Source organism: Sitophilus oryzae, unplaced genomic scaffold, assembly GCF_002938485.1.
Source record: "Sitophilus oryzae breed Bouriz unplaced genomic scaffold, Soryzae_2.0 scaffold_1018_pilon_pilon, whole genome shotgun sequence".
NCBI lineage: Eukaryota > Metazoa > Arthropoda > Insecta > Coleoptera > Curculionidae > Sitophilus > Sitophilus oryzae.
Window position 1 is genome coordinate 768,493 of NW_022145636.1, and position 13,157 is coordinate 781,649.

A 13,157-nucleotide genomic window follows, 5' to 3' on the forward strand; every position below is an offset into this window, starting at 1 on the left:
ATTAAATATTAGTAACTTATAAAAAACAACTCTTCGAGAGCTAAAATTGAAAAAAATATAACATTTTAAACTAGACCAAAAAGTTTTCCGTTGCGTTTTTTTGCATATCTGAGTGTATTTTATAAAAAAAAACAAGAAAATTAGAAATAAATAATTCTTGAACCTAGAAATAGTTAAACGGAATATGGAAATATAAATAATTCTGTATAAATATGCCAATATAATAGAATCCACAGTCGATTACAGGTACCATACAGTATGAATCTTACATTAGTGCAAATACTTCAAGGGGATATATTTTGACACTAGAAGTATGTCTATGAGTTTTTTTTGTATTTTTTTTAATTTTGTATTTTACGATAATATTGCGGAAAATTGTTTAATAATTTTTACTTAAAAACAAAATATCCTGCTAATTCGTCTCCGTTCCCAAACAGTAGAATAACTATTAATAAAAATATATTTAATTATAAAATATCGCAAAAACTGTGGAAAAAAATTATACACAAAATTAATTTTTAAATAAATTAGGTTTGGAAACTTACCATCTTCCGCAACTGATTTAATGTCTGACTTATTGCTTATTGTTAATGATTGATGTCGACTGCAACTATACATACTAGATATTATAAAGTAAAACTAGATCTGAAAGTAATGAAAAAATAGCATATTCAAATCTAAAAAGATATTGAAATACCTATAACTTTTTTCTTTTTTTTTTCCTTTTTTCTGTTTTTATTTATTCGATAGAAAATGACACTCTGAAGAGAATGTCATATCATATGGCAACTTTTGACACCATTTTTGCTTTAAAAAAATCACATTTTAAATTTCAATCTAGAGTTTAGAATCTACAATTTCAAATAATACATATGAGAAAATGTCAAAAGTTGACATATGATATGTTATTCTATTCAGAGTGTCATTTTCTATCTAATAAAGTAAAAAATTACCGAGGGTGACATTTAAAAATCAAAAGTTGTAGTCATTTACGGTTAAACAGGATGTGATCAAAAACATTTGAATTAAAAAATTCAATCTGAAAAAAATAAAAAAGTTATAGAGGTGAGCCACTTTTGAGACGCACCCAGTAAATAGAAAATGCTTGAATTTAAATGTAAACAAAAATATAGAGGACAAAAAATAATGATACCAGCTCTGAAATCGATTCCTGGGGTCACATCATTCTTCAATCAGTCATCGGTACATTGTCTAATTTCTTGTAACACATATTTTCGAGGAATATGCTCTGTACGCGGTCTGTAGTTTTAACTGAAATCCCATATAAGGACCTCCATAGTTCTATCTATATTCCAATTTTTATATAAACAGATACTTAAACGTAATATGCACTTAGACCGTTACTAACATAATATGCACTTAGACCGTAGCATGATTTTTCATCATTCGTAATTTTACATGCTTTAAAACTAAATTATGCATGTCTGTTGTTATTTTATATGTAATTCAACTAACATAACTTACAATATATTTATAGTTTTTCTTAGCTTTAATAAATATCCTCTTTCCACCATTCATCTATTTTAGAAAGCTAAATAGCAACAATCCCTAACTTATGTTTAATGTATTTCATATCGATATTTATTGCTTATTAATTTTGTACACGCAAAGGTAAATTAGCAGTTTTGTTTCATAACTATGACCTAATATAAACTTTGATAATATATTTGCGTATAGTTTTGAGCGTTTTTTCTAGCATATTAATGTTTAAAATTATTTAGAACGAATAAGAGGGTTGTCTTCTACAGGGTGTTCCTTAATAGCATACAATTACATATATTGGTCTTATTCTAAGAGAAAAACTTATATATATGAATGTATGTCCCAAACATCTTAATATGTTTTCACAATAACTCTGATTTTATTATAGATATCTTTATGAAACTTAATACACATCTTCTATGCATCAAAATATCTTTTTTGGCGTACAAAGAATTTTATTTATTTCAACCAGTGCCGTCCATACGGGTTTTACATTGAATATTTTTGGGGAAAAAAGTGGTACACCACTGACTTCTCTTAAAATAGAAATTATCTTCAAAATCGCCATTCATTTCTAAACATTTTTTATCTCTTGATTTTTTTGTATGCATGGAAGACGTGTATCCAATATAACATTTTGAAAAAAATATTAGAAAATTTTACCACCTTGTATCTCAATAAATAAGAAAACATCGAATTCTGGAGAATCCTCAATATAGTCCCAACCTAAGTCCTGTTAATTTTTTGTTTTCCAAAAATTAACCAACAAGCGAGTGGAATAACTGCCTTCAGAATTGGTTCTAATGGATGCAAAACTGCATTTCTCTTCATAGAGAATACTTCGAAAAACAATAGTGTTCAAAAATTATCTACTGCTTTTTTCTACCTCCATATGCAAAATATAGAAGGCAACCCTCGTACAGTACGTCTGTCCGTTCTGTGGCTACGGGGTATCCGTGAGAGGGGAAACGATATTCTCTCGATGTTTTTCGTAAAAAATTAGACGACGCGTCCCATCAATAAAAATTCGACAAATTTGCAAGTAGCCAATAAAATGAGTGGGCGGAGCGATTTGCGGTGACGTACTCGTCAAGTCGACGTATAAAATATATTGCTGTTTATTTAAATGTTTTTTGTCCGCATTCCTTTCATAGACACAGATCCAGCAGACGAACTGTAGTTGATATTATTATCAATCCGTAATTGGACAAAAGAACATACTCGTCACATCAGGCCCCCTTTTGATTAGGGAACGCTTGTAAATACTCACTTCAGCCGCCGATAACGAAAGTAAATAACTTTATCCTAACAACTTAGCGTATCAAACAAGTGCCGTGCAACATACCGAATGAATTTGATATATTTAATCGGTAAACAGCTTATCTGTCTTCCGACGGCAGAATGTTCTCACACACCCAGCTAGATTCCTGTATACAATTAGTTAACACCTCCACGTACAGGGTGGTCTTATAATGCGGTTATTCCAACCGGTTGTCAATATAGTTCTACGCATCATTGGTTTCCAACTGGTCTCAAACATGGTCCTGGATTATATTTCTGCAAACGAGCAAATCAAATGTCATCGAGTAAGTCCGCAAAAGGCGTAACAATTATTAACTAGTGATGGGAAAAACCGATTAATTTCAATAATCGAGTACTCGAGTTTCAAGCGATTTCAATAATCGAGCGATCGCTCGTATTTAAAAATACGGTTTTTCGCCCGTCGCTTGTTGTACTCGTAACTCCAAGCAGTATTTCGGTGTTTCGGTGATGAATGGCAAGTAGCAGGCGACGAGCAACTCGCTTGATTGCTTAATTTAGTTGTAAAATTTTGTCACTCAGATACGCAACGAATAACGTCGTATAAATTTGCTCTCTGCAATGTATGTAGAAAATTCGCTCGGCTTTTTATCGAGTATGTCACATTAAAATTGGATTTCAATTTACTTTATTCTAGGATCGCTTGCGTTCGTCGCTCGTAACTCGTCCTTGCATCGCTAGTTCATAATCGAGCTATTCATCCAATTCATCCATTTTTGGTTGGGAATCACGAATTTTGTTTCTGTAAACTCTTTAACCTTCACGCGCATGCATCGGACGGTTGTAAACTATTTCTGTACCGCCACTTAATAGATGACGTTTTTTTCGGAGTAATTCCGAACTTTTATTAAATAATTTTCTCAAAAAAGTCAAATAGTGTGCTATGACTTCTATATCGCAATTACTTCGTAGTAATAAAGGACATTGAATAGTGAATTAATAAATCTAGGTCTGCATTGATGTATGCAAGGAAGTTGGTGATGGTTTCTTGAATCCCAAATGATTAGGAGAAGAAGGTGATAATGGCAAAGTGAAAAGTATTTATCCATTTCAAAGTATTACTAAAATTTTAGGAAAACCTCGTTCTTCTTAAAGTGCCCCACAGATTCCAGCGTAGGCGTTTATCTTTTTCTTCCTCATCAGATGGTTCTATTAATTGCAGTGACTTGGAGTGCTTGGAAGTCCTGTATACCTGTTCAATGATGAATATTTCTCAGCCAGGTTAGCTTCCTTCGGCCTATTCCCCTTTTGCCTCCCTCGATTTTACCCTGGAGATTTAAACGCTGAAAGTGATAGGGTTCTCCACGTAGTATGTGTCCCAAATAGGCTATTTTTCTCTTCTTGGTGATTTTTAAGAGTTCACGTTCTTCTAGACAAGCTCTTGTCAGAATGTCTTCGTTCCTAACACGGTCGTCCCAGGGCACTCTTAGCATTCGGCGTAGGTTCCACATTTCGAAGGAATTTCAATTCTGTTTATTGTTGCTACTTCCAGTGTCCATGCTTCTACACCACATAAGAAAAGTTCAAGTTCCCATCTATGAGAAACCTTAAGACCTTAGGACCTTAATAACAAAACGCCAGAAAAACTATACACGATACACAAGAGATCTTCGATCCATTAATGATTCCCGATAGTGATGGGCAAAACTGTTATTTTTAGATAACAGTTGAAACTGTTATAGTTATTTATAAAAAACAGCTTAAAATAACAGCTTAAAAATAACAGGTTTCTTTATTTTACGGCTAAATATCTGAAAGAGTATGAGACGGTCACCGCCAGGCGTATTAACGCAGTTGCAACTTGCAACAATGACGTGCTCGGTGGTAGTATTTCCAGGGTGTCAAAACATTTCTAAATATCGATTGTTATCTAAAATACCTCTCTAAAAACGGTGGTTGTTTACAAATAAGCGCTGTTTACAAATTGCGATATAAAAAAAGCCAAAATTCCGCCACTCGTCTAGACCTATACATTCCGATCTACCTACGCCCTGCCCCTCGATCCGCGTAAATCCTGAATTGTGTAGCAGTGTACAGGGTGCATCTCACTCGACGGGCGAGAAGCTCTTAGTTATGATTTTACCATTTGCGGTCAAAAAATAGCAATATAAGAAAATGTGTAGTATATTCTTCATAAGTAAACCATCTACACACTAGAGTTCGAATTAATTTTACACTTAAACTAGCGTGTACCCGCGACTTCGTTTGCGTCGAATTAATAATTTCTAATGGTGATGATAAAGCAAAACAAGAATTTCCATTAACATACAAACTGGATAAAATTTTCTCACATTTGCCAAAAATAAGCTTTCTAACGTCGAGCAGTTTAAGCAGAATCGTGGTTAATCAATTACTCAACTTTTTGGAACACCCTGTATGATTTTTTTAAAATTTCAAAATATGTAAAAACAAAATAAATTATGCGTGTCCAGACGTTTTCCGAAAGACTAACCGTTTTTTTAAATAACAAATATTGAAATATTTGAGGGCGTTTTCACCCTGTTGGAATTTGAGATTCGAGAAACCCGTCCTTATCGAACCTCAACCCCACAGTCAATCCGTTTGCAAAAAATCAGCTTTAAACGTCCAGCAGTTTAAGCAGAATAGTGATTACTCAATGGTCATATTTTATGAAACCCCCTGTATATATTTTTTAAAAAATCTTAAAATATGTAAAACAACATAATAAAATATACGTGTTTTAAGAGTTTTTCTGAAAAACTCACCGGTTTTTAAATAAAAAATATTTTAATATTTGAGAGTAGTTTCACCCCCTTAGAATTCGAGTTTCGAAAAATCCCTTCTTATCGAACCTCTATACACTAAAGTCAATCCGTTTTCCAAAAATCAGCTTTTTACGTCAAGGGCTTTAAGCAGGATCGTGATTAATCAATGACCAGATTTTTCAAAACACCCTGTATACATTTTTAAAAATCTTAAAATATTATTCTGAAAATTTTTCAGAATAAATAAATACCTAAATATTGAAACTTAATAAGTAAGTACTGAAACATACAGCGCCATAATATCTCGACCTCCGTCCGTTATGCTCGTAACAGGTTGAAACAGAATGTATCTAAAACAACTGATGGCGTTATTCCCCAACCTGTTTCGAACCTCCAGCGACAATCGACCGATGCAGCAGCGTTCCTTTCCCACACCGATTATCTCGACCGCCGCCCTGTTATGCTCATAACAGGTTGAAAAACAACATATCTAAAATGACTGCTTCTCCAACCCGTTGCGAGCCTCCATCCACAATCGACCGATGCAGCAGCGTTCCTTTCCCACTCCTGTTATCTCCACCGCCCAGGCGTTATGCCCGCAACTGTTTCAAAAAACCTGCTTCTTTTATATCCTATTATTTTTAAGCTGTTGTAAATACGACCGTCGACGGTATCGACCGACCGAAGCAGCTACGTTCGCCGTAGCGCTTTCCCCACTCCGTTGTCCGTTGTCTCGCCGCCTGTATCGATGGTTGACGAAATAACATGTTTTCCATCCATACTAGTTGTTTTTTGGAATTGCTTCGAGCAGCATAGAATTTCGTGGTGATGCAGAGCGCCGACTTCGTTTTTTGTTTCAGGAGCGGCCGATCTCTACGTGTTGTTATTTTATATCTGTTATTTTTTAGAAGTAGTAACGGTTGCGTTATGTTATTTATAAATAAATGTTATAAAATAACAGATAGTTAAATAACAACCCATCACTAGTTCCCGAGCTATAACTTACGTTCTCTATTATTTGGCCACCCTGTACATACGTATCTGCCATTCGTCAGGAAAAAGTGGCTTTAGTCGGTTTTTAGTGCTGTTTGATCTAATTGAAGCGAACGTTTATGAAGCACGTTTTCTATTAGATTTATTCAAATGGAATGAACACAGAACTTGCTCATAACTCATTGTCTGTGTAATGAGATTTCACGGAAAGAAACGAAAAATATGTATGGAAGCACTTGTGTTTATTGCTGCTAATGCATTAGTTGTTTTCCGATATGTTTTAGAAAGTATTTTTGGATTTTTAACATCGACGCGCGACGGCATTTTTTGTTTCATTTGATTGATTGAAAATGTGACAAATGATATAGAAAAATATGTTTTTTTTTGTGTAAAACCTGGAAAATGTAACTTTTCTGTAGAAAAATTATTCAGGAAAAATATATTTTCTGCTTTTTTGCGAATTTATTTGAATACATAACAATGTGTCTACATTTTGGCATCAAGGACTGGATAAGATATTCAACTAACGCTAATATTATGTGATATATGATTTTGTCATAAAGTTGTTTATAATCAAGTTTGTTTTGAATGTTTAGAATTAAAAAAATACTCTGAATTAGTTAGCACGCAATTTTATTAAGAATTTATTATTAATTAATGAATGTATATTTTAATTAGGCATGCTAATTATTAGTTTTGCCCAGGCATATTATGAATTCAGTTTTATTACTCCATTCAACTTTCATATTAATTAAATTCATGACGATTACATCGTAATACTAACCATTAAGCAATACTAAAGATCTATTATTCATTATTTTCTTTAATAAAGCCTAACATTTCAACTTCTTCTCTCAATGATTAATGTACATCGAAAACTGTATAATCATTATTTACAATTTCTATTTTGATTGTAAATAAATCTATGTTTTATGGGAAGAGAAAATGGTTTTACGAAATATATATTTTTTATGATAAAAATATCAAATATTTTATGTAATGTGAAATTTTAGTTTTAATTTATATCTTGCAAAGCTCAACTTATCAGGCAAAAATTAAACAAATTAAAATACTTAAATCTAAGTCCCCTTCTAATTGTTTTATGTTTCCCAGAAAAGTTGTCTTTTGCAACTATATAAAGAATTCTGGGATAAGTAAAATGTTTTAAAAGTATGAAGAACAGTTAAAATTATGAGTACAGTTATACTAATTTCTGCATCCATTGTTCTTCCATTGTTTTATTAACTCTTCTTTATAATTGTCGAGTTGTTCGGATCATAAATTTTGGTAAATATTAATTATTGTGTTTTAAAGAATACTACTAAACAATTAAGCAATAGATAAACAACATTTTTGACATTGAGTTCCTTAATATGAAGTAAAAAGAGAACGTAAAACACTATGCAGAAGAAAAAAAAACCTTAAGAACTATTGAGTTAATCCGTGTGGTAAAAAATATTTTAAGGCAATGATATAATTATTAATAATCCTACAATAATACATAATCCTCCAATTATTTATAGGAATCTAAAAATGAAACAATACTAAGTATAAAAATCCTATTTAGATAAAACTTTTATCTTAAATCTTTGTAATTATTTCGGAAACTATATATCTTTGTAACTGCGACATACTTTGAAGAGAATGATAATGGGATTTATATACGATCCAGGGTATCAGTTGAACATGAATTGGTTTGAAAAAGTTCTATTGAATTCACGAAAGAAAACGTAAGAAAAGCAATAGAAAATAGTTCATAGACAACAGGAATTCAATATTATGTAGAAATTTTACTTCTAATTTAATCTACTCTTAATTAACATAAAATCATTTTACAGGAACCGTATTTTTTAACACTAACCAAAATTTATATCAATAAGTACAGGGTGGCTCGAATTGGACGCTCATCATTGGGATTTCGGAAACCGTAAGAGATACAGGATCGGTTAAATGGAGGCAAAGTTGCGCAATTTGATGCTCAATAAAATGCCGTATTGCATTTTTATTTTTTATTTCATTTTGCTTAAAATTTTCTGGTGATGGAATTTTCTGTACGAAACGTCGGCAAATATCAAAGTGATTATATATAGTGTTTTAAGAGTGATGAAAGGATTTAATTAAATTACAAAAAAAATTAGGTCCGTATTTAAAAAAAAATAAGTTGATGATGGTCGCCAGAAACCGAAACGTCAGAGTCAATATTTAATCACACAGAGTTGTAGAGCAGAAAAAGTGCCCATGAAAATGTGTTTTTCATTTTAAGTTATCTTAACAAATAAAGCCAGGAAACAATAGAAAACAAAATTGAAAATTCCGTTTTTTTTTTCGGATATATTCGAAAGTATTCGGAATTTTTCAAAATGCAATACGACATTTTATTGAGCATCAAATTGCGCAACTTTGCCTCCATTTAACCGATCCTGTTGTTACGGTTCAAAATTTCACCGTAACTTATTTTACTTATTTTGCTTATTTTTAGGAATAAAACTAAAACTTACTTGAATAACTTGAATAATAACGTTTAATTAGCTTACTTCTTAACTGTACATATAACTTCTAATAATATCTTATCTATTAAGTCTCTTCACCACAACAATTTCTTGGGATGGAGTTGTCTCCGATAACTGTAATATAAAACCTCACTTTGGGCAATTATGGATGCACTTTGGGCAATTATAGAAAAGTTCGGAGTACCCAACAAATTTCTTACAGTGTGTAAAAGCCTCCATAACAACAACAAGTCAAGAGTGTCACATCATGGATCACTGAGCGACCCATTCCTAACAAATACAGGAGTTAGGCAGGGATGTGTCTTAGCGCCTCTCCTATTCAACATATTCATGGCAGCGCTCTCCATTATAGTGGACAGCAAACCAAACCAAATCAAACTGCAGGAGAGAGGATTGGGCATTAGATACAGATATGACGGCGGTCTGTTCAACATAAAAAGACTCAGGGCAAAAACACGTACAAAATTTATCACAGAACTTCAATACGCTGACGACTGCGCTCTAGTTGCAAACACGGTACAACAATTACAAGAAATGTTGAACACATATACCTGGGCATACGAGGCTTTGGGCCTTAAGCTGAACATCGGCAAAACTAAAATCATGTGCACTCCCCCGGAAGATCACAACAATGCTATAAAAATCGGAGAAGAACTATTCGAATATGTGGCGGAATTCAATTACCTTGGCAGTTTGATTTCGGAAAAGGCCAATATTGACTCTGAAATTCAGCACAGGATTAGTAGCGCCTCAAGAGCATTCTGGAAATTAAAAGACAGGGTTTTCTACAATCATGACTTGAGTACAAAAACAAAACTTGCAGTATACCGAGCAATTATAATCCCCACCATGATATATGGGAGCGAAACCTGGGTGCCTTACCGCCGACACATGAACGCATTGAACAAGTTGCAACAGAGACACCTTAGACAACTCTTAAGAGTCCGGTGGTTCCATCATGTCTCAAACGTATCGGTCCTTGAAAAATCTAACTGCGAGAGTATTGAAGTCATGGTCACAAAATCCCGCTTAAGATGGGCTGGTCACGTATGCAGAATGCAAGAAAACCGCATACCAAAATCTCTGCTTTACGGTGAGCTTGTGGACGGTAAGAGGAGGCCGGGTGGACAACTGAAAAGATACAAGGACATTTTCCACGAAAATTTAAAGGGAATTAACATGCAGAATGAGTGGGAAAAAGCAGCTCACAATAGAACTCAATGGAGAAGGGTTGTAAACTCAGTTAACAGCGGCAACCAAAAAGTAGAGAGGCAACAAAGCAATGAGATTTTTGAATGTCCGGAGTGCGGTAGGCAGATAACATCACGTATCGGGCTTTTCAGTCACAGAAAAGCTCATGAAAGAAAACGCCTTGCGTGACCATTTTCTTTATGTGTGTCGAATACTCGTCAGCGAGTAACGGCTGTATGTATATGTATGTATAAAACCTCATTAATAAAATATCAATTTGTCTGTTTAAAACCTACCTTTCTTTCTACAGTGGTTACTAATTCTTTATTTAGACTTATGCTTGTGTTAGGATATTTTCTTGGCATATTTCTTCGGAGGATTCTTGAACATAGACTTGATGTGATTATCTTTTGTCTGTTTCAACGCAACAAGTGGGAATGTTGGGTCTACAATATGCATATGGGTTAAGGACTTTATTATGTATTTTTCCTGTGTGTAATCAATTGGTTTTACCTGATTATAGTTGATTTTTCCCTAAATTTCATCGTGTTTATATTACGATTTACAGACTGACGTTTCAATTGTTGTCAGCCGATCGTGTGACACCGTCGTTGAAGTTTGACAGATGGATCTTTGTAAATTAGGTTTGCGATCTTTTTAAACGGATTTTATATATGATCCGAAGATATTATGTTCGTATAGGGATTATTATAATTTTATTATGATGTAATAAAATGTTTCACTCAATCCGTATGCATTAAATAAAATTTTATGTCAAATTTTATTTTGGGTCTTTTGTTTTACTGGTTGCCTGTGTTAGACTTTGGGTTGGTATCTTGGAGTCCAGCGTCTTTTGCGGATTTAGCAAACACGCGTCCTGTTTTTCTTCTACTTCGAACCGCCGTGGTAAACGCAGAATTTCTGATCCTGACTGACTGATAAAAACTCCATTGAAGTTTTTGGCCTTGCCTTGCCGTTCCGAATTGGGATTGTGTCTTTGGAGTTCTGGAATTCTATTGTGGGTCGAGAAGACTGGTTGTGCAGTTTTGGCACTAGTTGTGGGCGATTTTGGCCTGTGTGTGGTTCAGAATTCCAGAGAAACCTTGTAGAGGGATATATTCGTCAGTTGGTAAGAGACATGTACAGCTGTGTAATGTTCTTTTGTACAACTATTTATTTTAGGGGACAGGATTTTACAACACGGACTGTGTGTGATGGTCGTACGAGATGAGTACGAGGACTTTTAAAGAACTCTTTTCCATGGAGTAACGTGTGGCGACGCCATTTTGTTTTGGAACGTCCACATGGTGGAAAGGGATTTTATTATGTCCAAAACAGAACATATCACTAAAATAGATCATATTTTAGGGTTCTTTCTTCTTTCTTCGTTCTTGTTCCTTGGCTATTACTCCTTAGTGATAATTACGGTTTAGCTTAAGATTTTTATCAATTTTTTTTTTACTGGATTGGGTACTGCAACTAATGCCATTGTGACGTGAATGCCACTGTGACGAGGAATGCCACTGTGACACTGAAGACCGGCAATCTGGATTTTCTCATGGACTGACTGGAACGACCACTGGATGACAGATAAGACTTTAATCATCTCTTATTTTATTGCGTTTATGATTGATTAACATTTATTACATTAAATATACGATCGTATGTGAACTTGGTATACCAGGGGATTTTTACATTTAAATTTCATTTTATTCTTTATAGACTTAATCATAATCACAAATACGCATCAGGGTTGTTCACAGTTTAGTCACAACAATATTTTGTGATACTATTCATGATTTAATTTATTTTACGGATAGTTCATTTTTACTAGTATAATAATATATATATTTCATTATTTCGTATTTAAATATTTGCTACATTTTATGATAGATCTTGACAATTTGTTTTTAATTTTAAATTTAGTATTTATTAAACGAATCCAGTACATTTTAGACTTTTCAACCAGTACACTTTTTCCATACACCTCCTTTTTGATATCTCTTGTTCTGTACATATATATTTTACTTAATTATTTACTGAGCTAGCTGGAACCTATTTGTAACGGAACCTGGTGAACCTGAGTTCCCATTATAAACTTTTCACCCAAGGTGGCGTTATACTGTATCTCTTACGGTTTTCGAAATCCCAATGATGAGCGTCGAATTCGAGCCACCCTATACATCAAATTGCAATATGTTTTTAATTTTCATAAAGAATACTTATTCATTTAGATGAAAATTTTAAAAACTATATTTTCATTTATTAATTTCTTTACTGATCTTGCGACAATTACTTCTTATGTCATTATTGACTCTAAAAATATGATCACACACATAATGGTTTCGATTGTCTAGTATATACAATATTGGTAATTCACTTATTTATTTATTTATTAGATATACTCACAAATTTAATTAACATTTCAACAACATATACTTATATATATTCAAAATGTTTCTTGTCGCAATTAATACGTATGATGTCATTTCTCTAATTTAAATAATTTCTGAGAAATGAGGAATTATCATAAAAATAAACGTAGATGACGTGAACGAAACAGTTATTCCTCAATTACTGTATAAATTAAAACACACTTTCCAAAACAAACAAGTACTGAAAGATATATCACTATTTCACTGAAAGGATAATTTTAAATGTTACATAAATATGTATGTTAGTTATCAGCATTATAAATACATATATCAAAAATCTACACGTCTACAGCAGACTGTTTATTGGAAAAAACGAATTTCAAAATCTGTAATGTTTTAATGAAAATGAAAGTAAAAATAATTAATGCCATATGATGACTTTAGTATGTTTTCTGATGAATTGCCCCCAGTGTTTCTTTGACGAAACAGCTATGTAATGTATTATTAACCGATGTAGTAAAGAACACTTCGAATAAGCT

At 33.1% G+C, this 13,157-nt stretch overlaps 1 long non-coding RNA gene across 1 annotated transcript; it reads right to left on the reverse strand.

Moving 5' to 3' along the window:
* Positions 1–9,041: 9,041 nt before the first annotated feature.
* Positions 9,042–10,788, reverse strand: LOC115874335. Its single transcript, XR_004048822.1, has 3 exons — positions 10,757–10,788; positions 10,501–10,689; positions 9,042–9,180 (listed from the first exon to the last, which is right to left on the reverse strand). It is a non-coding gene; the product is annotated as an uncharacterized LOC115874335 (long non-coding RNA).
* Positions 10,789–13,157: the final 2,369 nt, after the last annotated feature.